General features: G+C 41.9%; 1 protein-coding gene and 1 pseudogene across 2 annotated transcripts in view; both read left to right on the forward strand.

The window, feature by feature from the left end:
- Window positions 1-25,804, forward strand: part of NTM (neurotrimin) — a 925,228-nt gene that overhangs the window by 314,344 nt on the left and 585,080 nt on the right. The gene's annotated exons all lie outside the window — the stretch shown is intronic.
- LOC133066429 (geranylgeranyl transferase type-2 subunit beta-like) lies at window positions 17,568-18,804 on the forward strand (annotated as a pseudogene).

Consider the following 25,804-nt stretch of genomic DNA (forward strand, 5'->3'; position numbering starts at 1 on the left):
CTTTAGCCATGAAAACCCCCAGAGAGAAACCAACTGGAGGGTGGGAGGAACATCCTGGTCTATTTTAAGTCATTCCACAAACTACAGTGATAGAAACGGTGGGGGTCTGGCAGAGGAATCAATAGATGGGTCTATGTAACAGAATCGATTGCCCAGAAATACTTTTATGAAATATAAGATTTGTGGGCATGAATATGACAATTTCAGAAATAAGTTAGGAAAGATAGGGGTGTTCAATAAGTGATGTAGATTTTTTCTAATAGTGAAAAATCTATACTGAGCCCAACTACAAAATAAATGACAGATTACAGAGAAGAAAGTAAAACACAAAGTTGTTAAAACTAGAAGTAAATCTAAGTAAGTTTACAGGTCTGTCTGTGTCCAAAAACATGGCATAATAAAGGCAGAAAAATTGATGAATTTGGCAACATTAAATCCTTCTTTATGTCAAACATCATGTAATTTAACAACAATCAATGGAAGTAATTTTTTAACAATACAAAAAAAACAGTTAATATTTTAATACATAAAGAACTCAAAAAATCAATAAGAAAAACATGAATATTTCAGTAGCAAAATAAGAAAAGGCTCTGAAGAGCTAGTTAAAAAGATGTTAATGAGTAAGAAAAAACAAAAACTTCAAATCACTTTGCATCAAAGAAATTCAAATTCATGTGAGATTGAGATGCGCCCTTTTTTTTTTTTTGCCTTCTAAATTGCCAAAGGTAAGAAAAATAAATGCTAACTTCACTGTAGCAGTGGGTATTCTCAAACACTATGGTTGGAAAATTAAACTGAAAAGCTGTTTGACTGCATGCGACAAAAGCATTAAAACAGCTACGTCATTTTACCTGGTGTTCCCATTTATGGGATTATATCCTAGGGTGGTTAAAATGTAACTAATAAACGATTCTTATAAAAAGCTATTTGTTGCGATGTTCTATAAAACAACAAAATAGTGGAAAGGGCCTAAATACCCAGCCTTAGGAGAATGGCTATGTCAGTGAATATGATGCAAATTATGAAAGTCACAAGTGTCATTCATTCGTCAAAAATTCTAGTGAGGACTTTCCATGTGTTTGAAATGATTCTAAACCATGGGAATACACCAGTGAACCAAACAATAAAAACCCTTGTCCTTGGAGAGCTTACATTTTCGTGGGGAGAAAAGAGATAAAAAATAATATAAGGCAAAAACTGGACAATGTAAGTGCTAAGAGGAAAAATATAGCAGGGTAGGAGACGGGGAGAGACAAAGCGTGAGGTGGCAGGTTGCACTTCTTAAGTGGAGCATCACAGTTGATCTCACTGGGAAGGGGTTATTTGAACAAACATACGACGGTAATGATGCAGTAAGTGTATTGGGCATTTGTGGGGAGAGAAGACACATTCCACTGGGGGAAAAGAGGCTGCAAAGGCCCTGAGATGGGAGTTTGTCCGCTACGTTCAAGAAGATTGAGGAAGACAATGTGACCAGAACAGAGTGAGCAGAGGCCAGGGTAAGGCAGAAGGTGCTAGAATTAGGGGGTAAGGCAGGGGAGGAGGGCCAGAGGTGAATGACCTTAGAGCAGAGGTTTCCGCTTTTGTTGTTTGTTTTATTGAAGCATAGTTGACTTACAATATTGCGTTAGTTTCAGGTGTATATAGCATCATGATTTACTGCTTTTGCAGATAATACTCCATTGTAGGTTATTACAAGATAACGTGTATTTCCCTGTCTCTACAGTATATTGTTGCAGAAGTATTATCTATCTTCTATCTAGTAGTGTGGATCTGTTAATCCCCTACCCCTAATTTGTCCCTCCCACCTTCCCTCTCCCGTTTGGTAACCACGAGTTTGCTTTCTGCAAGAGTGGATGGACCTGGAGATAGGATGCTCAGAGAAATGAATCAGAGAAAGACAAATGCTGTATGATCTTGCTTATACGTGAAACCTAAAAAACACAACAAGTGAAAGTATGTGCAAAGCAGAGTATTGTATGTCTCCAGAGAGCTTCTGCTTTCACTGGGCTGAGCTTAGTCGCTCAGTCGTGTCTGACTCTTTGAAATCCCATGGACTGTAGCCCAGCAGGCTCCTCTGTCCATGGGGATTCTCCAGGCAAGAGTGCTGGAGTGGGTTGCCATGCCCTCTTCCAGGGAATCTTCCCAACCCAGGGATTGAACCCAGGTCTCCCACGCTGCCGGTGGATCCTTTATCATCTGAGCCACCAGAGAAGCTTTCACTGTAGGTGAAAGGAACTCCATCGGCATCTTCAGAGCAGAGGAGTGGTGTGGAATGACCCGTGATCTCAAAGGGTCACTCTGGCTGCTCTGGTGCGTTTCAACTCCGGGTGCTAAGAGTAGAATGATGATACTTGTTGGGACACGATTTCCAAGAATCCAAGAAAGAGATGATGGGAAAGTAATGAAAATACTAAGATATCAGTGGTTAGTTTGAAGGCAAAAGCCAACAGGGTTCCCTAAAGGACTGGTTGACAGTTGTAGGTGAGAGACAGGAGTTACGGTGAACGGATTTTGGCTCCAGCATCTGGAAGGACAGTACTTCCACTAACACAGATGGGGATATCTCGGTCAGGCAAGACCAGCCATCCTTCTTCCACATGTTCACTTTGAGACTTCTGATAGTCATTCAAGCAGAGATGTGGAGAGGACAGTTAACTGCATGGTTATGCAGTTTATAGCAGAAGTCTTGCGGGATTGATGCATTTGGGAGTCATCAGCATGTAACGACATCTAAGTCATAAACCGGGATGAGATCATGGGAGTATAGATGCAAAAAAGAAGGTGTGCAAAGTGTGATCCCCGGGCACTGCACAGGAAGGGGAAGGGGGCAGGGGAAGCAGGGGAACCAGCAAAAGAGGCTAAGACGGAGCGGTCCTTGTGATAGGAGAACAGCACGCCCCACACAGGACAGCATGGAATGCATGAGGCTGAGGGGAAAGGGTGTGCTGGAAGCAGCTTGAAATCCAAGTGTGATGAGGAATGAACCCTGGATGGGATGATGGATCAGCCATGTGGAGACCACTAGTGACCTTGACGAGCCGAGTGCAGAGGTGGAGAAACTGCAGTTGGAGACAGAAAGCCTGAACTAGCCTACCCAGTGGCCCGGGGATGCTGGCTCCTTGCACTCAAAGGCAACCCTTCACTCTCTCTGCCACATCATCAACACCTTCTCCTGGATCACCCCCATCAACATACACATGTTCCACAATTTCTCAGTCTGTTTTTTTTCTTTTTTTAAACTACTTAATGGCATCAGAAAATGCTCAGAATCCCAGGTTGAAGGATATGAATGGCACAAAATAAAATACCGGTGTGGGGCCACCAGCCACCCAAACATGGGCTTGGTCTCTTCCTGAGTCACTAAGCCAGTGGTTCTCAAAGGAGCTCAGATCCGAGTCTCCTAAGCCTCCTGCATTGGGAGCTGGGTTCTTTACCACCAGTGTCACTCGAGAAGCCCCAAATATATATATATATATATATATACATATATATATATATATATGTATATATACACACATTGTAAATAGATAGAGGCCATCATTCGTATATCATATATCTGTGTGTCAAAGCACAAAGGTAAATAATTACCCTTAACTGATAGAGTAGTAGATGGCTTTCTTCTTTTCCTTCTCCCTTCTCTTTCTCCTTCTCCTTTTTTCTTTTTCCAAGTTTTCTGCATTGGACATATTTCACTTACATGATAAAAATGGATGAAAGTTGAAAAGAAACAAAGGAAGAAAGAAATAATTATGAATGATTCAATGAAGGAAGGGAAAGGAGGAGGGAGGGAGGACCAGGGAGGAGCCTCACTGGCCCCTCTGTGGAATGCAGGGGGCGGTGGGGGGGGGGGGCGCGGTAATATGCAGGAGGTAGACGTGGAGGAGCAGGGCGGGCCAGGGTGGAGGCAAGCCTGCTCAGGGTGGAACTTTGTGGAGGTCGAAGCCATTTGTGGAGGCCTGTCTGCCCCCAGCACTCCATCTCAGGCCTTCTACAGTTGCCCAGTGCCTTTCTGGAGCAGCATGAGCCTAGGGAGACACCCTGCCTTTGTATGGGAAAGCAAGGACGTGCTACCCACTGGCTTTGTAATTATAAACAAGTGGAAATTTGGGGTGCAACAAAATAGAAAATAGTCAAGAACATGTTCTAAATATAAACTACACAATGCCAAACACGCACCTAAAAGAGAGAGAGGGAAGATAGCAATCTGCTGTGCATGAAAGGGTATTGTTGCCACTTAACTGTGATAAAGTTCTGTCTCCAACCATGGGCTGTATTGCCTCCTCCTATCTTCCTGGTTCAGCCTGGTCTGTCTCAGCATAGCCTCGGCGATTAAGCAAGTCCAAATGTTAAACGCCTCATTAACACCTCTTGCCACCAGGAGCAATTGTCTCCAGTGATTTTTCTCACCTTCTGAAATCCAGTTCATTCTTTTCTATTTTTAAAGAACTAGTCTCTGAAAGCCTTTCCTCTCAAAGACTTACTTGGTGGTCCAGTGGCAAGGATTTTGCCTTCCAATGCATGGGGTGCAGGTTCCATACCTGGTTGAGGAACTAAGATCCCACGTGCTATGCAGCCAAAAAAAAAAAAAAAAAAAGGCAGGAGCAATATTGTAATAAATCCATTAAAGGTTTTTTTAAAAAGATTTTTTTTTTTCTGGATGTTTTCCTTTTCTCTTAATCCTTAAGAAGGTATGTGTTATACTCAGGTAGGCGACCAAATACACTTCTCTTTGTGTTTCCAGAGAAACCCACTCCACTCATTTTGGGCTTCCCAGGTGGTTCTTGTGGTAAAGAATATGCCTGCCAATGCAGAAAATGCAAGAGATATGGGTTCGATCCCTGGGTTAGAAAGATACCTTAGAGGAGGAAATGGCAACCCACTCCAGTATTTTTGCCTGGGAAATTCCATGAACAGAGGATCCTGGCTGGCTAACATTCCATGGAGTTGCAGAGAGTCGAACATGACTGAGTGTCTGAGCGCATAGCAGAGAGGTCACTCATTTTCAAATTAATCTAAGTGTGCTGTCATAGATGAAGCAGGGGCTGCCATTAGCAGCAGCACATATGGAAGGTATGCATCTTATTTGCAGAGTTGTCCTCCTCGAGTCCACTCTGGTCCACCATCGCTCTGTGATGTCTGTAAATATTAGATATCACTTGCAGATGGCCCTCTGTAGAGACATGGCCAAATTCCCCAGGCTCTGCTCTCTGCCAGGGCAAGAAATGAGGGATTGTGGGTTGAGTAATACTATTTCACAAAATTTATGCTCATTGACATTTATTGAAACGGCCTCCTTAGTTTTGCAAGCTGAAGCAGTCTTAGAACCACACTGGCTTAATAAATGCTTTTTAAATGATAATATAAAGAAGCAAGAGCTGTTTATACATGGAATTGTGCCAGGCGCTTCAGGAAGATTCACAACAAACACTAGCTTCTAGAAGCTTATGAAGCAAGACAGAGGAAGGGATGGTTATTAGATACATTGTTATTAGGTGGGGAGCAGCACCCTCCCCCACATACGGTGGCTTAACAGAGATAGAATTCTACTGCCTCTCACTTGACAGTCAGAACTAAGGTGCACAAGGGTCCTGGCATCCCAGTTCCCAGTTAGTAAAGAGGAAGGAAAAATGCAAGACAAGCCATGTATACCTTTATTGCTTCTATGCCGGGGTTCAAACCCGTCACATGACGACTCCTGCAGGAAGCCTGGGGACTGTGGTCTTGAGGGGCAAGGCTGAAACCCAAGAAGGGGAGAAGCAGCTCCTGTTTCTGAAATAAGGAAGCAAACACAATTTCCTGGAGGTTGTGTTGGCTCTGGAACTGCCGTAACAAATTAGCATAAGCTGGGCCCCTTCAAGCAGCAGAAGTGTACTCTCCCACAGCTCTGGGGGCCAGAGCCCAAAGCAAGGTGCCCGCGGATTTGGTTCCTTCTGGAGGTTGTGAGAAGGACTCTGCTCCTATCTCTCTCCTTCCTCCTGGAGCAATCCCTGCTGATCCTTGTCTTGTAGACACAGGCTCCTGTATCCGCCTCCATCTCCATGTTCTCCCTGTGTCTCAGTATCCAGGTCCCTTCTCCTTCCTCTAAAAGGAGACCAGCTGTTGACTTTAAAAATAGTCACAATGTATAAGTTGAGAGTTATGTTTCATTTTCTGGGTATTTTTAGGACTATGAGCCCAGGAGGCAGCATCTCAAGTAACCCTGAGAGAACTGTTCAGAGGAGGCCCGGTGGGGAGCCAGGTCATACAGAAGTTTTGCAACTGCGGGCAGGTAGTCTGAATATCAAAAGATGATTGTTAATTAAACCAGGTATCTCAAGTTAGGGACTTTCGCACTTTTCTTTTTATGGAAGGATGTGAGATTCTGGGCTCACTGAAATCATCCCTTTGCTGTGCTATCTGGGGCCAGGATCCTGTGTTTTCACATCCTGAGTTTTCTCAGAGTTCAGGGTAGGGAGTGGCTTTAGTCTGGTGGCTGTTGGATGGCAGATATTCTTTCCTTCCCGAGTTCCCTCGGGGTTCACCAGCTCACCATCCGGGGTGGCTGCAGTCGATGGGGAGCATGACATCGTTTGTTTACTGACATGGCAAGAAATATTCCATTTCTCACACGTGTGCTCAGTTGCACACGTCTGATTCTTTGCGACCCCGTGAACTATAGCCTGCTGGGCTCCATGGGCATGGGGCTTCCCAGGTAAGAATACTGGAGTAGGGTGCCATTTCATCCTCGAGGGGATCTTCCCGACCAAGGGATGGAAGTCTTGTCTCGTCTCCTGCACTGGTGAGTGGGTTCTTTACCACTGGGCCCCTGGGGAGCCCATTCTCACATATATCCCCCGCTCTGTGTTGGACTTCCTTCCCAGTCAGGTTACCACAACGCATTAAGCAGAGTACGCGGTGCTATGTAGTATGTTCCCTGTTTTATAGTGTAGTTTAGTTACGGTTTTATAGTATAGTATAGCTCTCTGTTTATAGCAAAGTTATCTTTTTCCATAGCATAGTGTATATGTACCAATCCAATCTTCTCATTCCTCCCACCCATCCCATTTCCCCCTTGGTATCCATATATTTGTGTCTCTCTTTCTACTTTGCTCGGAGGATCATCTATAACATTTTTCTAGATTTCACATATATGCATTTAAATTAAAAAAAAAACAGTTATCAGGGATTAGGATTTGAAAATATCTTTTTGGGGGAAATCCAATTTAACTCACCTCGGAGCCTCTTAGAAGTATCCTGTAGATTATGTCAGTAGTAAAGACAGTTCTTTTTAAAGAATAGGGTGACATCAGAGAAAGGAGCACCGCAAAGAAGGAGACCAGTATGGAATTCCTATTGGTATGCAGAGCAAAACTGAACCACAGAAACCCTATGTTCCCAGTACAGTGAACCCAGCAGTAAGTTGAGACTGAAGAAGCATGATAAAATAGGTGGAAAGGTTTTTTTTTTGTCTGTTTGTTTCATTTTAGCATTTAAGACTTCACCAATCTTCGTTTGCTATTTTGGCATATATTCCACAGCCTTATGAGACAAAATTGATACACAATAAATAATGCATATTTCAATGTGCAATATGGTAAGTTTTGATATGTCTGCACACAGGCGTCCCATTGAGGTCCAGTTATCACAATCAAGGTAGTGAGCAGATCCGTCATGTCAGAAGTCCCCTTGTTGAATTCTGTTACCCTTCCCTCTTGCCATCCCCTCTCCACCCAGGCAACCTCTCATCTCCTTCTGTCACCATAAATTACTTTGCATTTTCTAGAGATTTGTGTATTTGAAATCACACATTGTGTATTCACTTTTGTCTGACTTCTTTTACTCAGCACAGTTATTTTGAAGTTTACCCATATGGTTGCATTTATTAACAGTTAGTTCTTTTAAACTATGGAAAGGTATTTCATTGTATAAATTAACTACAACGTCCTTTTCCCTTCATAGGTTGATGAATATCTGGGTTGTTTCTAGTTTTTCTGTATTAGAAATAAAACTGCTAGGAACATTCATAAGCAAGCCTTCGTATGCCTTTGTATTGTCACATGGTTTTATTTCTCTTGAGTAAATACGTAGGAGTGGAATTGCTGATTCACGTCATTAAATGCATCTTTAGCTTTTTATGAGGTTGCCAAAGTTTTCCAAAATGATTGCATAAATTTACCTTCCCACCAGCAGTTTAAGAGAAGTTTTAATTCCTCCATATTCTTGCCAACATTTGGAATTTTAATTATAGCCATTCTAACAAGTGTGTAATGGTATCTCATTATGGTTTTAATTTGAATTTCCTTAATGACTAATAATGTTCGAATCTTAGTCTGTGCTTATTTGCTAATTGTATATGTTTGTTAGCAAAGTGTCCATTCACATCTTTTGAAATCTTTTGTTGGATTGTTTTATTTCTTACTGAATTTGAAAGTTTATTGTATATTCTGAATATAAGTTCTTTATCAGGTATATAATTCAAATATTTTTCCCAATCTGTAGCATATCTTTTTGGTTTTCTAACAGTGCTACTAAAGGGAAGAACTTTTACATTTTGCTGAAGTCCAGTGTATTTTTATATTTTAATTTATAGGTTGTGTTCTTGGTGTCCCATCTGAAAAATCATTGCCTAACCCAAAGTCACAAAGGTTTCCTCTTATGCTTTTTTCAAGATAGTTTCACATTTAGGTCCTTGATCCATTTTGAGTTAATTTTTGTATATGATGCAGAGCATGAATTGAAAGTTTTTAAAAATTGGTTGATATCTAGTGTACCTGTATCATTTGTAGAAAAAATTCTATATTTTAATACCACGAATTGCCTTAACCCTTAAAAAACTTAGTTCTTACAACTGTGGGTCAATTTTTGGACTCTATTTTGTTTCAGTGACTTATTTTTCTTTTTTCTTTTTCCATTTATTTTTATTAGTTGGAGGCTAATTACTTTGCAATATTGAAGTGGGTTTTGTCATACATTGACATGAATCAGCCATGGATTTACACGTATTCCCCGTCCCGATCCCCCCTCCCACCTCCCTCTCCACCCGATTCCTCTGGGTCTCCCCAGTGCACCAGGCCCGAGCACTTGTCTCATACATCCAACCTGGGCTGGTGATCTGTTTCACTATAGATAATATACATGTTTCGATGCTGTTCTCTCGAAACATCCCAGTGACTTATTTTTGTATCTTCATGATACATTGTTTTGTTTATAGTAGCTTTACAGCAAGTCTTTAAGTCAGGTAGAATCCTCCACTTTTTTTTTTCTAAATTGTTTTGCTTATTGTGTATGTTTTGCATTTCCATATTTGTTTTAAAATCAGATTGTCAATTTAAAGTAAAAAAAAAACTACTAGTATCTGGATTGAAATTGTATTAAATATGTGGATTAATTTTGAGAGGAATGTCATTTTAATAACAATGAATCTTGTGACTGATTAGCTCAGTATATATCTCTATTAATCTAGGTCTTTTTTAATTTCCTTCAGCTATGTTTTGTAGTCTTCAAAGTACAGGTCTTAGACACTCTTTGATAGATTTAGCTCTAAGTATTTAAAGTTGCGATGCTATTGTGAATGGAATTTTTAAAATTCAAATTTCAGACTATTCTTTGATTTTGCATAGAATATTTTATCTGGCAACTTTGCTGCACTCATTAGTTATAACTTTTTTATATATTTCATCAGATATTCTATAATGGCAATCATGTCACCTGCAAATAACAGTTTTACTTATTTCTTTCCAACCTAGATGCTTTTGTTTCCCCTTATCTTAGTGTATTGGCTAGAACCTCTGGCACAATGTATAGTAGAAATCATGTAGACAGAGTTTCTTTTCCTGTTTCTTATTTTTTGGGGGGAAGCATCCAGTCTTTTAATTTTAGATATACTGAAAGCTATAGGTTTTTCATAGATGCATTTTATCAGATTGAAAAATGCCTCAGCTTAATTTGCTGAGAGTTGTTTTTTGTTTTTCCTCAATCAAGAATGATGTTAGACTTTGTCAAAGGTTTTTTTTTTTCCTCTACCTTTTGAGATAATCATCTGCTTTTCTAACTTTCAGTTCAGTTCACTTCAGTTGCCCAGTCGTGTCCGACTCTCTGCGACCCCATGAACCGCAGCACGCCAGGCCTCCCTGTCCATCACCAACTGCCAGAGTCTACCCTCAGTTATACGCATTTCCATTCTTTTGTGTCTTTTCTGGCTTTTTAACTCATTTCTTTTCATTGTTAATGAGAAATTCATTGCAATTTTTTCCTTGTTTCTCTCTAGGTAATCTGTTTCCCATCTATCCTAGCTCCTTTTAAGATTTTCTCTTTTTATGTCTTTGATTTGAATATTTCTAACTTTAGTTTGTTAATATTGTGAATTACATTGTTTTGATTTTCTTACTATTAAACCAACCTTGGTTTCCTAGAGTAAAAATACATTGTCTTGCTGTATCTTTTTTTTAATATATTGTTGGATTCAGTTTGCTTAATTTAATTTTGCTTAGCATTTTTGCATATATGTTCATGAAAGATGTTGGTCTATAGTTTTATCTATTTATTTTTTTGTACCATCCCTTCACAATTTTGGTGTCAGGGTAATACTGAGCTCATAGACTTTAAAATGTGAATGATTTCTTCCTCTTTAACTTCCTTAGTTTATTTATAATTGATATTGTTTCTTCATGAATTCATCTGGGCTTGCTTGTTTCTTTGTGGGAGGATTTTTATCTACTAATTCCATTTCCTCGGAATCTTACATTTGAGATTTGTTAGGTGAAATCAACACAATGCTTAGCGTTGAGACCAGCTACTGAAGTGAACTGCTCGAGTCATGAGTCACAGGTTTTCCGGTTTGACTTGTAGGAACAGGCAGTATTCCTGGCCCTGCCTGTGGGCCAGGCAGTGTTCCCTCTAACCCTCTGGAGGGTTATTTCCCTAGATTTTGGTAATTTCATTGCACATACAAACTGACTACCTCCTGATTACTCAAGGGGACCCCAACAGATTTCTGCAGTCCTCTCTCTGTGCAGGTCTCCCCTGCCTGATATTCTATCCTGAGAACTCTGACTGCTGTCATCTCCCTGGTTCCCCAGTTGCTCAATTCTGAGTCCACTGGAGTCTGCCTGGTCCCCACTCCCAGCGCACACTGGGGAGCTGTCTCCAGCCAGCAAGCTGAGACAAGGGTAGGGTGCACCTCATCTGTTTTCCATCACTCGGAGTTCACTGTCTTTCCCTGCCTGCTGTCTAGTGTCTTGGAAACCACTGTTTCATATACTCTGTCTCTCTCGTTGCTGCTGATGTTTCAGGGGGACGGGTAATCTGGTGCCTGACACTCATCCTGGCCAGAGGCAGAAGTCGGCATTCGCTTTTGATTCTGGGGAGTCATGCAATGTCCTCCTGGAGAACATTATGGTCCTCCTGGAGAGGCAGCTGTTGGCTGCACCAGAACCATCATGTCAGAGAAACCTTTCAGGGAGAGGAGTGACAACAGAGATCTGGACAATCCATAGCGGTAAAAGCTGTAATCAAGTAGACCAAGGTCACATGGGGGGTACTCATCACAGGAGCAAGAGGTCCTACAGCTTTGGAAGCTTACCATAGGGAAGGAGGCAGTGTCTCAGGAGGGCTAGGTCAGAGAAATGATGGGTTCCTGAGTGCCATAGGAACCCGACAGAAAGCCGTTCCATGCCTGTGACTCCAAACTAAACGTGCTACTGGCTTGCTAAGTGTGGAGGTATTTCTGGAGGCCAGGAGGACCCTGCTTATCTTCCACATCCTGTTGTGTTCCATCAATGCTAATGGGGGTCTGAGCAGCTGAAGCACCACGGGTTACATTCGCTAGGAAATTTTCTCTCTGAGATCTAAGTGGAAACGTTACAGCAGCTTCAACTTTAGGACACACTCATATGGAGGCAGGTTGCAAATAATGGGAAATTCCTTTGTTCTGAGTGTGCCCCCATGGTGGACTTCCTTCGTTTACAAGGTGCCATTCTCACACTGATGTCCATCCTCTACTTTCGTATATTTGGCATCCTTGAAAACCTAGGTGGGAGGAAATAGAAACTCATAACCGTGGTATTTCAGAAGGTGCTTCCTTGGAGCAAAGAAGCACCATGATTCCAACAAGGTAGTGATCAACTCAGGCTACAGATACTGCTGCTTCAATCGATGTTCATTTTAGAAAGGCAACTGAGAAGCTACCAATTATTGTATGACTGCATTGTGCCAGGAGAGTGCTAGGTGCTTGACGTAAGTTAATTCTTATAACAAGCATATGTGACATCATAACCTCAAGTTTATGGAGAAGTAGGTGGAGACTCAACTCCAGGCTTCCCTGGTGGTTCGGTGGTAAGGAATCCACCTGCCCATGCAGGAGACATGGGTTTGATCCCTGGGTCAGGAAGTTCCCCTGGAGAAGGATATGGCAACCTGCTCCAGTATTCTTGCCCGGGAAATCACTTGAGCAGAGGATCCTGGTGGGCTACAATCCATGGGGTGACAAAGAGTCAGACATAACTTAGCGGCTAAAGAACAAAACCTAAGTGGATGCTCAGGGAAGCCATACGCCTTGTTAAATGCAGTGGGTCTCTCCTCAGATCTCAAGCTCTTTGCTTATGCTGCCTAAAGAACCCTTATCTTTGTACAGTTCTGTATTGATGTATTCTGTGAGGCAGTCCTGGAAAACAGAATGCTGTTAGACTTTGGAATCAGATGTGTATAATTTAAAAGGTGAGCTCCACACCCACTCCCAAAATCATTCATCCATTCAACAGATGTATAGGGTCAGTAATGAAGGGGGTGGGGGAGGTTAGTTAGAGTCTTAGTTTGATAAGTTTGGCAGCCTACTGATGGTGGCAATGTTGCGAGTCAAACCCAACTTCGTCTGTCACCCAGGCTTGAACTCTTTGCACCTCCCCCTGCATTCCCAATGCAGTTTAGTCCTATGTTGACTCCTGTTAGGCTAAAGAGCTCTTTTGACTTTGGAGGCAGTATATTACGGTAGTTAAAAGTGCGGACTGTGAAACAGGCTGCCTAAATTTAGGTCTCATCTCTGATACTTTCTCTGAGATTGCGCGCGTGTAAATAACTTAAACTTTCTTTGCCTCAATCATCTTGTTGATAAAATGGGACTAATAATGAGTCCCTACTTTATAGGGTTTTGTGAGAATTAGATGAGTAGAGCATGCATATAGTGTTTGGTCCATTCCAAGTACTTAAAGGATAATTATTGTCATTTTTTTCTGCAGGGCTTGTACATAGAACACTTTCATTTTAGAGTTAATGAAAATTGTTTTGTTTCCTAGGGAAAAAAATTAATGCACATTAAATTAATGATTTTAGAACTGGGAAGAAAAATGGAAAATAACTTTTAAAATACATAATGTTACCCTTTCAAAAACCCTCCAGCCCAATTAGGATAAGTGACCCCGAGGAACTAGAATAACCCAGCTAATAGCAGTATAATTACCAGTGGAACCCAGGAGAGGACAGTTTCTCTTTTCTTTAAAATATGATGCTCCTTCTGCCTCTGTTAAATTTCATCTTCGCACAGTGACTTTGGGGGCTAAGGACAATGGAGAGATTCCTGGAGCCGCTGGTTACTGGCTGGATGACCTTGGACAAGTTACCTAAACTGTCTGAGATTTGATTTTCTCATTTATGATATGGAGATAATAGTGCTTCCCTCCTTAGGTCTTCATGATCATAAACTATGATAATATTTGCAATGCAGGAGGTCTGGGTTTGATCTCTGGGTCAAGGAGGTCTCCTGGAGAAAGCAATGGCTACCCACTCCAGTATTCTTGCCTGGAAAATCTCGTGGACAGAGGAGCCTGGTGGAATACAGTCCATGGGATTGCCAAGAGTCAGACACAATGGAGTTACTGAACAGAAACAGTGGCTAAAAGCAGAGTCTAGTGTCATATATGCCTGGACCTGAGTCCCCCTCCCCTCACCAGAGATGTGTGACTGCTTGAAGATAATGACCTTCCCTAGACCTCCTCTTAGACCCTTGATCTGTATAGAAGGATTGCATTATCTCTCTTAAAGTTGATGTGAATATTCAAGCAAATAATGCTTGTAAAGCACCAGATGCAATGTCTGGCACACAGTCAGTGCCCAGTAAATAATAACAGATGTAAATATAGTTGCACTTCCTCTCATTTTAATTTTTTTCAATACCTCTATGTGCTTAAAATATCATTCTATAAAGCTAAGTCTCATCATTGGTTAATGGAGAGGAGGGACCAGATTCCAACTCTCTGACACACTTTATATAATTACGCTCTTAAAATCCCAACATTTCACTAAACTCATTACTATTTTCTAACTTTTCTGTCCAGAAGTGAAGCGACAAGCCATCTAAAGTCACATAATTATTTAATGGCCCATCTGAAATGGCCCATTCTTCTGATTCTCAGTTTTCTATTCTTTCCACTATGAAAAATAGAAATGCCCAAATCCTCTTTTCAGAGTCTGGCTATTGAAAGTCATGAAGCATTATCTTCTGCCTTTCATATCATCCAGTAGTGTTTTAAGCCTCCTTTTGCCATGGCAACCATCAAAACACTAAGCCCCTCGAGGCAGAATTGGAAAGGCAACTCCAGCCCTGCTATTGTTCCTGCTGATGGATGGAACGGGGTGGAGCCAAGGATCAGTCATCACTGGTCCTCTTCCACTCAAGTGATGTAGCCCACACAGCCGCTGGACCAGAATTCAGTCTCCTCTAAGATGTCTTTGCTGTGTGGAATGTATCCTGTGATAGGTTCGTGCTAAACATACAGCAAATAAAGACAGGCATAATCATGGTAGGTTATCCAAGACCACTTCTACTCATCCTTCTGTTTTCCCTCCCCTCCTTCTTCCCTCTCTTTGTTCCTTCCATTCTTCCTCTCTTTCTTTGTATGAGAATGATAGCATAGCCTCTAAACCATGTCAAGTCATGGTTTCAGATAAGAAGATAAACTCCAGCTATCATATTCCAAGCCTCGAAAACACCAGACACTGGACGTAATGAGAAATGTAATAAAAATATATCCAGATCATTTTCTTCTTGTTAGTCTCCTTCTTTATCTTACTTTTCCACTTCTCTATCTTCAGCAAAAAGGTATGTGTATGCAACTCGTGTGGTGTGTGTGTGTGTGTGTTAGGGGGGGAGAGAGAGAAGTGTGAAGTTGTATCTGAAACAGACAGGTGATGCTTCAAAGGTGGTTTGCTACTTGCTGACCCTGAGGTGATAGAAACCAGCAGGGGGCAGGGGAGATGGCAGTGACCAGCAGCAAGAAGGCCTAAGGGCCGATGCAATTGCTTTAAAGCAAATTTCAAAATGATTTCCCAGTTTGACATTATGTATCTGGCTGTGCATCTTTTAAAGGAGGTCATTCCTAACGAGTCAGCAGAGGGAGGGGCTATACCTTTTCGAGCTGGGATTGTATGCTGGCACTATGATTAGCGCCAAGTGGAACAGTGTGTGTGGGGGGAAGGTTGCAGGTACCAGGCCGTGGCTTTGTTCTCCCGTCCAGATGTTGTGCCAGCTGCAAGGTCACCAGGGAGCTCACGGACCCCACCTTCTCTACTTGTCTGATACATAGCTGGAGGCTCCTCTCTTCAGCTGCCCATCTGGCTCTTGGCACCAGGAAGTAAAATTATTATTATTTTTCCAAATGAAAGGCTTTGAATCACAGCTGTTAATTACCAAATGATTATTAAAAACACATATTGCCTACCGAGGTTTGAGAAGACAACTCATGCGTGCTGACTGGCCCCCTCTCAGGGATTCTTTACCTCAAACGTTGCATGTGTTTCTTCAAAGAGCAAAATGTGATTTTCCTATACATTCAGGCAAATGCGTGTAAGATGGGTGGTGGTGAGATTCCAGGGCACTACTTAAAGGAATACGGATGTTTTTCTCCCTGCACAGAATGTTCCAGAATCTCTCATTGCTAATCTTAGCCCATTACTTGAGTCGAATTACCTTCGTTCGGGGACCTTTCAAACACCTGCAGCCCCTTTGATGGTGTTGACTAAGGCCTGGATACCAGTGATGCCCAAGAGAGAGAGAATGAAAGAAAAGACCCTGCAGAAGGGCACTAATAAATTATGGATCTCGGCTGTCATGCTGGGTCGCTGGAACTCAGCTGAGGGACAGATGGAGGCTGCTTGAGCAGGCAGAGCCTGGGGGCGGGGACAGCAGCCAGCGAGAGTGGACTCTTTACATGTTAGGGGTGAGGACCGGGAATCACGGCTGGAGGGGAAGAGGGAGCAGGCTGGGGGCTTTGAGCTGTGAGCTGGAGGGAGTGGAGGGGAGGGAGCTCTGGACGAATAAGGGGCATCACATGGGCTTTCTGTCTTGAATCCCAGGTCCAGGGGACAATGTGGTCAGATCTATAATTAAGAAGCATCACGTGCCTTCTAAGTTCTCAGCTTGGTGCTGGACATGGTGGTGAAGAGGGGCATTCATGAAGCTTACCCACTAGTTGACCACAAAGACAAGGATGAATGGGGTAGCTCGTATACAGGGCAGAGAGGAAAGAAGTGCTAAATTCACACGTTTGACAAACAGGTATTGAATATTCATCACCACATGAGTCAGATACTGTTATCAATGAACAAAAGGAAAATATGAAGCAAGATCTCTGGTCTCTTAGCTAACATCCTCGCAGAGTGAGATGACCAATGAAAAATTTGAGGAAGTGAAATATATACCATGTTACATGCAGATATATCCAATGGAGAAAAAATCAGAAAACAGAAATGAGTCGTCTTGGTGGGGGCAAGCCTAACTGTAAGTAGTGTGACCAGGGTAGATGTCACAAAAGAAAGGATCTGCAGGAGGGGAGGGACAGAGCCGCGCAGACCTCGAGGGAGCATGTGACAGGCTCAGAAAGCCATCCCGATGAAGGTGTTGAGGCAGGAGCAAGGCTGGCACATTCTCCAGTCACTGGATGCGGTGACTAGTGTGCAGAGGGTGACAGGGACAGTGGGCGTTGGGCACATGGGGTCAGGCAGGTAAAGGGGAAGCAGTGTGCATGTAGGACCTTGAACGCTGTTGCGGAGACTGGGTTTTGCTAACAGTGAGGTGAGAACCCGCTGGATGGTGTTGATCTCAAGACAGAGAGGATGGGACTGCCACTCTCAGGAGGTGACTCTGGCCCCCAGGGTTGGTTCTCAGTTTTAGCAATCAGGGCCACATGCGGGGGCCAGTGAAGATGCGTGTTGCTGAGCCCCAGCCCCAGATGCCGAGGGTCTGGGGTGGGGACTGAGACCTTGCATCACGACCAAGCTCTGAGGCGGCGCTGCCGCCTCTGACCTCCAGGGGCACAGGTCAAGGCCTCTGGGAGAAACAGCTGGAACAAACGAAGCATCGGGAAGAGGTGGACTGAGCTTAGGTCCTGAAGAATAGGTAGGATGTGGACAGTGGAAGGCAGAATCAGTCAAGAAAAGAGGAATTACGTGAGCGAACTCAGAGCAGTGTGTTTTTCCTTTTCCATTTTATTTTCTGCTAAAAGATGGAGAGCAGTTTATAAAATGTGGGATGGGATTATTTATGTGGAACTCTCTCTGAGACCGTACCTTTTCTTTAAATTGAAGTTTAGCTCTTTTCGCTCTCAGTCATGGGTACACCGCAGAAGGATGTTATCATTAAGTCAGATGCACCTGACACCCTGTTACTGGAGAAGCATGCAGATTATATTGCATCCTATGGCTCAAAGAAAGATGACTACGAATATTGCATGTCTGAATATTTGAGAATGAGTGGCATCTATTGGGGTTTGACCATAATGGATCTCATGGGACAACTACATCGCATGAATAGAGAAGAAATTCTGATGTTTATTAAGTCTTGTCAACATGAGTGTGGTGGAATAAGTGCTAGTATTGGACATGATCCTCATCTTTTGTATACTCTTAGTGCTGTTCAGATACTTACTCTCTATGATAGTATTAATGTTATTGACATAAATAAAGTTGTGGAATATGTTCAGAGTCTACAGAAAGAAGATGGTTCTTTTGCTGGAGATATTTGCGGTCCCACTAAGCAGCTGGTCTAACTGGAATTAATGGTCTGCTGGAAGTTCCAGCATGCACTGTGCTAGTTATAGCAGCATACAGGAGTACTGGAACAGAGAGGGCAAGTCTAAAAGATAAGGGCTGAATACAGTGCAGGCCGGAGAGACCAGCTGCTTCATGGGATGTGAAAATCTACCTTTATATAATAGGGAGAAACTGATACAAGATTCTCTTTTTGTGCGGTGGCAACTTTGGCACTATTGGGGAAGTTGGATGCTATTAATGTGGAAAAGGCAATTGAATTTGTTTTATCATGTATGAACTTTGATGGTGGATTTGTTTGCAGACCAGGTTCTGAATCCCATGCCGGGCAGTTACCAGATGTATGCTATTCATGGTGGGTGTTGGCTTCCCTAACGATAATTGGGAGGCTTCATTGGATTGATAGAGAAAAACTCCGCAGTTTCATCCTAGCATGTCAAGATGAAGAAACAGGAGGATTCGCAGATAGGCCAGGAGATAGATCCTTTGGTAGATCCTTTTCATACTCTGTTTGGAATTGCTGGATTGTCACTTTTGGGAGAAGAACAGATTAAACCTGTTAGCCCTGTTTTTTGCATGCCTGAAGAAGTACTTCGGAGAGTGAATGTTCAGCCTGAACTAGTGAGCTAGGTTATATCCCTTGATGGAGAAGTTGGTTAATATAGTTTTTATTGTGTTTTAACATTTCAGTAGTTGAAGTGCTTAACAAACTTAGTGACTCCCATGTTAATATTTTGTACATGAATTGTGTTAATTTTAATAAATTATATAATTATACATATTGTAAAATAAATAAATAAATTGAAGTTTAGTTGATTTTTTAGTATTGTTTTAGTTTCAGGTATATAGCAGACTGATTCAGTTTTATATATATATATTTTTTATAAATATTTTATATTTTATTTGTATTACATATATATTCCATTATAGGCTATTACAAAACACTGAATATTGCCTGTTGTGTTATACAGTAATTTATCTATTATATGTACACTGGTCTATATGTGTTAATTCCATATTTCTAATTTATCCTTCCCCCTCCTTTCCTCTTTGGTAACCATATATATGTTTTCTTTGCATATAGATTTATTTGTATTATTTTCTAGATCCCACATATAACTGGTATATAATATTTGTCGTTCTCTGACTTACTTCACTTAATATGATATTCTCCATGAATGCTGTTGCAAATGGCAATATTTCATTCTTTCTTATGGCTGAGTAATATTCCACTGTATATATGTATGCATATGGGGCTTCCCGGGTGGCTCAGTGGTAAAGTATCTGCATGCAATGCAGGAGATGTGGGTTTGATCCCTGGGTTGGGAAGATCCCCTGGAAAGGAAATGGCAACCCATTTTCCAGTATCCTTGCCTGGGAAATCCCATGGACAGAGAAGCCCGGTAGGGCTAACGTCCATGGGGTTGCAAAGAGTCAGACACAACTTAGCAATTAAACAACAGCAGCAAATATGTATGCATATATACATGACCTCACCGCCCTGAGTTTTTTTATCTGCTTGAAGGGGTCATGGTGAAGATTAAATGTGTTAATCCATGTAAAGCACCTGGGATGAGCTGAGTGGTCAGTACGTGTTAGCTTTAGAGCGACGACATAGGATGAACACTTGGTAAATACTGCTGGGGTCAATGCAGGCACTTGGGTGCTTGAGGGGACACCCTGTCACCCAAGAAGATGGGAGATTTAGACAACATCCCAATATCCCAATGGGATACTTATGAAAACAAGTTCATTTACAAAAATTGACATTGTTATTCACATTCTATAAACTTTACCATTTTATTTTATTTTTTTGTATAGTTCTTTTTAATAGGAGGATATTTGTTTTACAACATTGCGTTGGTTTCTGCCACACATCAACATGAATCAGCCATAGGTATACATATGTTCCCTCCCTCCTCAACCTCCCTCCCATCCCATCCCACACCCCTAGGTTGTTATAGAGCACCAGGTTTGAGCTCCCTGCATCATATAGCAAACCCCAACTAGCTATCTAGTTACCTGTGGTAATGTATGTTTTAATGCAACTCTCTCAATTCGTCCCAGTCTCTCCTCCCCTCGCTGTGTCTGCAAGTCGGTTCTCTTTGTCTGCGTATCCACTCATACCATCTTTCTGGATTCCACATATATGTGCTAATACACGAAATTTGTCTTTCTCTTTGACTCAGTTCTAATGAGGTGGATGAACCTAGAGCCTGTTATACAGAATAAAATGCACCCCTTTTTTAATTTATTTTTTTTATTGAAGGATAATTGCTTTACAGAATTTTGTTGTTTTCTGTCAAACTTCAACATGAACCATCCATAGGTATACATATATCCCCTCACTTTTGAGCCTCCTTCCCATCTCCCGCCCCATCCCTAGATTGGTATTGAGTCCTCTAGATTGAGGAGCCCCTGCTTGAGCTTCCTGAGACACACAGCATATTCCCATTGTCTATCTATTTTACATATGGTAATGTAAGTTTCCATGTTACTCTTTCCATTCAGCTCACCCTCTCCTCCCCTCTCCCCATGTCCATAAGTCTATTCTGTATGTCTGTTTCTCCAGTACTGCCCTGTAAATAAATTCTTCAGTACCAATTTTCTAGATTCCATATACGTTAAAATACGATATTTATCTTTCTAAAATATACCCTTTTAAAGTATACAATTCAGTGGGTTTTAGTATACTCATGAAATTGTGCAATCATAGCCACTGTCTCCAGAACCTGTTTTAATCACTCCCAAAAGAAAACCTGTATCTATTAGCCATCACTCTCCCTCCCCGTCCTCCCAGTCCCTGGCAATCAGGGACTACTACTTTATTTCTCTGTGTGTGCTGTCATTCAGTTGTGTACAACTCTTTGCAACCCATGCACTATAGCCAGCCAGGCTCCTCTGTTCATGGAATTCTCCAGGCAAGAATATTGGAGTGGGTAGCCATTCCCTTCTCCAGGAGATCATCCCAACCCAGGGATCAAACCCAAGTCTCCTGGGTCTCCTGCATTGACAGGTGGATTCTTTACCACTAGCGCCACCTAAGAAGCCCCTTATTTCTCTTGGATTTGTTTATTCTGAACATTTAACTACCTGGGACTATTCTATATGTGGCTTTTGGTGTGACTTCTCTCATTTAGCCTAATGTTTCCAAGACTGATCCATGTTGTAGCATGGATCAGAGCTTCCTTCTCTCTCATGTCTGAATAATATTCAGTTGTCTGAATATATCACCTTTTATTTATCCATTAATTAATCAATAGAAAAATTGTAATATTTTCCCTCTTTGGTTATCATTAATAATGCTGCTATAAAAAAAACAGTAACTAAGCCTCAACCTAAAGCCTATACCTTAAACAAAAAATGAACTCAAAATGCATCAGAAATCTCAAAGTATACAATTATGGAACTTTTAAAAGTAAACATGGGAGAAAACATTTGTAACCTAGGGTTAACCAGAGAATTCTTATTCACACCAGAGCATCATCCTTAAAAACCTCTTATCTACAGTCATTATAGCACAATCCAGGGGTTTGTTTGCTTGTTTTTTGTTTGGTTGTAGGGGAAGGATTCTGAGTTTTCCAGTTTTATGGTTTTCTTTTACCCTATAGCTTCCCTGGTGTCTCAGACGGTAAAGAATCTGCCTACTATCGGGAGACCCAGGTTTCATCCTTGGGTTAGGAAGATCCCCTGGAGAAGGGAATGGCAACCCTCTCCAATATTCTTGCCTGGAGAATTCCATGGACAGAGGAGCCTGGCAGGCTACAGTTCATGAGGTTGCAAGAGTCAGATAGGACTGAGTGACTAACATTTTACCTTAGAGCACCCTAAATTTGCCTTCTTATTTTTCTCTTCCTTTACACAATTCTATTGCCAAGAGCATTTCTACCTTTATTTTTGACCTTTTTTTCTCCCTTAGAGGCTTTGTATTTTGCAAGTCCCCTTTAAATCTCTCCTAACCCTTTAAAGTGTTATCTCCTCTTTTAAATCACACCTGCCATTTTAAAGAGTACCTCCTCCTTTGAATCATATCGACTTAAAAATCTCTTTTCTGTAGATTACGCCCTGATCCGCCCAGACACTTTTTCAGTATTTTCAGATTTAGGATAGATTTAATATTTTTGGTGCTCATTGCAAATAAATAAAAGTAATGCAGCTATGAACATTCAAATACAAGTTTTTTTGTGGACAAGTATTATCATTTCAGGCTTCCCTGGTGGCTCAGTGGGTAAAGAATCCACCTGCCAATGCAGGAAACATAGGTTTGATCCCTGGGTAGAGACGATCCCCAGGAGGAGGGCATAACAACCCACTCCAGATTCTTGCCTGGAGAATCCTGTGGACAGAGGAGCCTGGCAGGCTACAGTCCATAGGGTCACAAAGAGTTGGACATGACTGAGTGACTAAGCATGCACTTTACCATTTCTCTTGAGTATATACCCAGGATTGGAATTGCTGGGTCAAATGGTGATTCTGTGTTTAACACTTAGGAGAACTACCAAATTGTTTTCCAACTTGGTCTCACCATTTTACCTTCCCTCCAGCCAAGGATGAAGACTCCAAGTTCTCATCCTCACCAGCACTTGTCAGAACCTGTCTTGATTACAGCCATCCCAGATGCTGGGCAGTGATAACCATGGTTTGGATTTCTATTTCCCTGATGGCTAATGACTTGAGGCATCTTTTCATGTGCTTATTGGCTATTTGCATTTTTTCAGCACATTTGTTATTAACATGATACATTTGAGGTGGGAATGATAGATCTGAATATGCCCAGGGGGTAACATATGTCTTATAAAGTGGGCATGCGTGTGAGTGGATGAGACTGGACTTTGGGTTTTGTGATAATCATCACATGGTGGTTACTGAAGTTGTGCAGAGATATGAGTTCTAGGAGGAGAAGAGCAAGGAATCCCTGAGCCTTGGGAAACATTCATACGTAGTGGGAGAGTTAAATGGGAGAAAGGGAAGAAGATAAATGATCGTCGATAGCCAGGTATGGATCTAGGGTACCTCCTGAAAAGCAAAAATCAAATTTTAAGGAATTCTGTTAGGATCAGTGAAATATCTGAGGTCAGTGGCTTCTCTCCAAAATAGAACAGTCCCCAAGAAGATTCCAGTTTCAGAATACAGTCAGTAAGATTTCATCAGGTTTTGTTATAAAAAAAAAGATAATAATTCTCCTTAGGGTATTATTACCCAGTGCTTCTGACATCAGATTGCTAGACCGCTTTTATTAAAACCAGTGAAATAACCTTAGAGATTCAGAATGTAGAGTTGTTTTCCCATATAATTTCTCAGGCCAGGAAAATAGTCATAGTTTAATGGGAGACCTGACTGTTGGTTCTAAAAATCTTTCAGGGTCCACAGCCTTAACCGCCCCCCCGCCATGTATTCTTTTTGTACCTTCATGTCCAATTTCTTGACCCTAATTTTGCTCTATTTAGAGAACTCCAAAGAAAATCATAAGCATGTGGATCTTTCTCGACTTTATACTTATCTGGTTTCTTTAGATCAAAGGTATGTAGATCAGCTCCCATTTTCATGTTGCTCAAAATAACTCAGTCTGGTTGGGCAGGTCAATGCTTGGTTTTGATGCCAATTTTCCATTTGTGTCTGAGATCAGAGCGTTTCCTTGTATATGATGTTATCTAATCAACTCCAAATTCCTCTAAAAGGGCTCTTAGTGGTTCCTGCTTATCCCTCTTATTTCAGTGCATTTTATGCAGCTTCAGACACAACTGACACTCACCCAGGTCCATTAATGGAAAATAAAGGTCATGGCTGGGGCACCGATCATCACCTCTCCAGACTTCTGCTCAGGCTTGTGTCTGCGTATGTCAATCTTTTCCATTTTCTTCCTGATTTAGTAGAAGCAATCATAACAGAATTGGCTCTGAATGTAGGCTGCCACGCTTCTTTGATGAAATTCACCAGCAGGCAGGCAGCAGGCTGGCTGAACCTCATGACTGAATTCACCCAAATGCATTTTCAGAGGCGAGGAGCCAGCCCAACACAGGCTCAGCGATGGAGAATCGCTCTTCTCTGGAGAAAACTCCATGGGCTGTGTCTGCTGGTGATGGTTGATATCTGCTTGGTACCTCGGTGATCCCTCTGCAGAATCAGCCCACCCCCACCCCAGCCATGCCCCTCTCTGCACATCTGCTTGTCCATCTGATGTCCTACTGTGTGTGGTATAACAGGTCAGGAAAAGGCATGCCTTTTCAAATTCCACTATCTCAGCAACGTCTTAATTGGGTGACTTTGGGCATATTTTATGTGAACGCTCCAGGCCTCCGTTTATTCTTCGGTAAAGTGAAGATAATTAAGGAACCTGTTTCATAGGGCTGTCGTGAGAATTAATGAGATAAGCTGTAGCAGGTTCTCAGTACAATAGAAAGTGCAAAATCCAGCTTGCGTTTTGTTATTTATTAGCCCCATTTGTTATTTATTCACCCAATTGTCTAAGCCAGAAACTTGAGTCTGTATACATACCCACCTCTCTCCTCCTCCCCTGTCCCATCGGCCTCCTTTTCCTGGTCATGCTGTGACAGCCACTCTCCAGATCCATCGCCACCTCTGTTTCCCGCTGCCCTGAAGTCTCTGAGGCTCTTAGCACTTCCAGGGTTCTGCTGGTCACCCTCCCCGCCCTGTTCCTTCTCTCTCTCCACTGTCATCAGACACGTCGAACTGAACACTAACTTTCTCACTGTGAGATTTCCTTGGGGCAAATTTTGAGGCAATATATCGATTGTAATTTTAATAAAATCCCTCTCTCCCACTTTATTTTTTTAATTTTTTTATTAGTTGGAGGCTAATTACTTCACAACATTTCAGTGGGTTTTGTCATACATTGATATGAATCAGCCATAGATTTACACGTATTCCCCATCCCGATCCCCCCTCCCACCTCCCTCTCCACCCGATTCCTCTGGGTCTTCCCAGTGCACCAGGCTCGAGCACTTGTCTCATGCATCCCACCTGGGTTGGCGATCTGTTTCACCATAGATAGTATACATGCTGTTCTTTTGAAACATCCCACCCTCACATTCTCCCACAGAGTTCATAAGTCTGTTCTGTATTTCTGTGTCTCTTTTTCTGTTTTGCATATAGGGTTATCGTTAGCATCTTTCTAAATTCCATATATATGTGTTAGTATGCTGTAATGTTCTTTACCTTTCTGGCTTACTTCACTCTGTATAATGGGCTCCAGTTTCATCCATCTCATTAGGACTGATTCAAATGAATTCTTTTTAACGGCTGAGTAATATTCCATGGTGTATATGTACCACAGCTTCCTTATCCATTCATCTGCTGATGGGCATCTAGGTTGTTTCCATGTCCTGGCTATTATAAACAGTGCTGCGATGAACATTGGGGTGCACGTGTCTCTTTCAGATCTGGTTTCCTCAGTGTGTATGCCCAGAAGTGGGATTGCTGGGTCATATGGCAGTTCTATTTCCAGTTTTTTAAGGAATCTCCACACTGTTTTCCATAGCGGCTGTACTAGTTTGCATTCCCACCAACAGTGTAAGAGGGTTCCCTTTTCTCCACACCCTCTCCAGCATTTATTGCTTGTAGACTTTTGGATAGCAGCCATCCTGACTGGCATGTAATGGTACCTCATTGTGGTTTTGATTTGCATTTCTCTAATTATGAGTGATGTTGAGCATCTTTTCATGTGTTTGTTAGCCATCTGTATGTCTTCTTTGGAGAAATGTCTGTTTAGTTCTTTGGCCCATTTTTTGATTGGGTCATTTATTTTTCTGTAATTGAGCTGCAGGAG

The sequence above is a fragment of the Dama dama genome, chromosome 2 (genome assembly GCF_033118175.1).
Source record: "Dama dama isolate Ldn47 chromosome 2, ASM3311817v1, whole genome shotgun sequence".
NCBI lineage: Eukaryota > Metazoa > Chordata > Mammalia > Artiodactyla > Cervidae > Dama > Dama dama.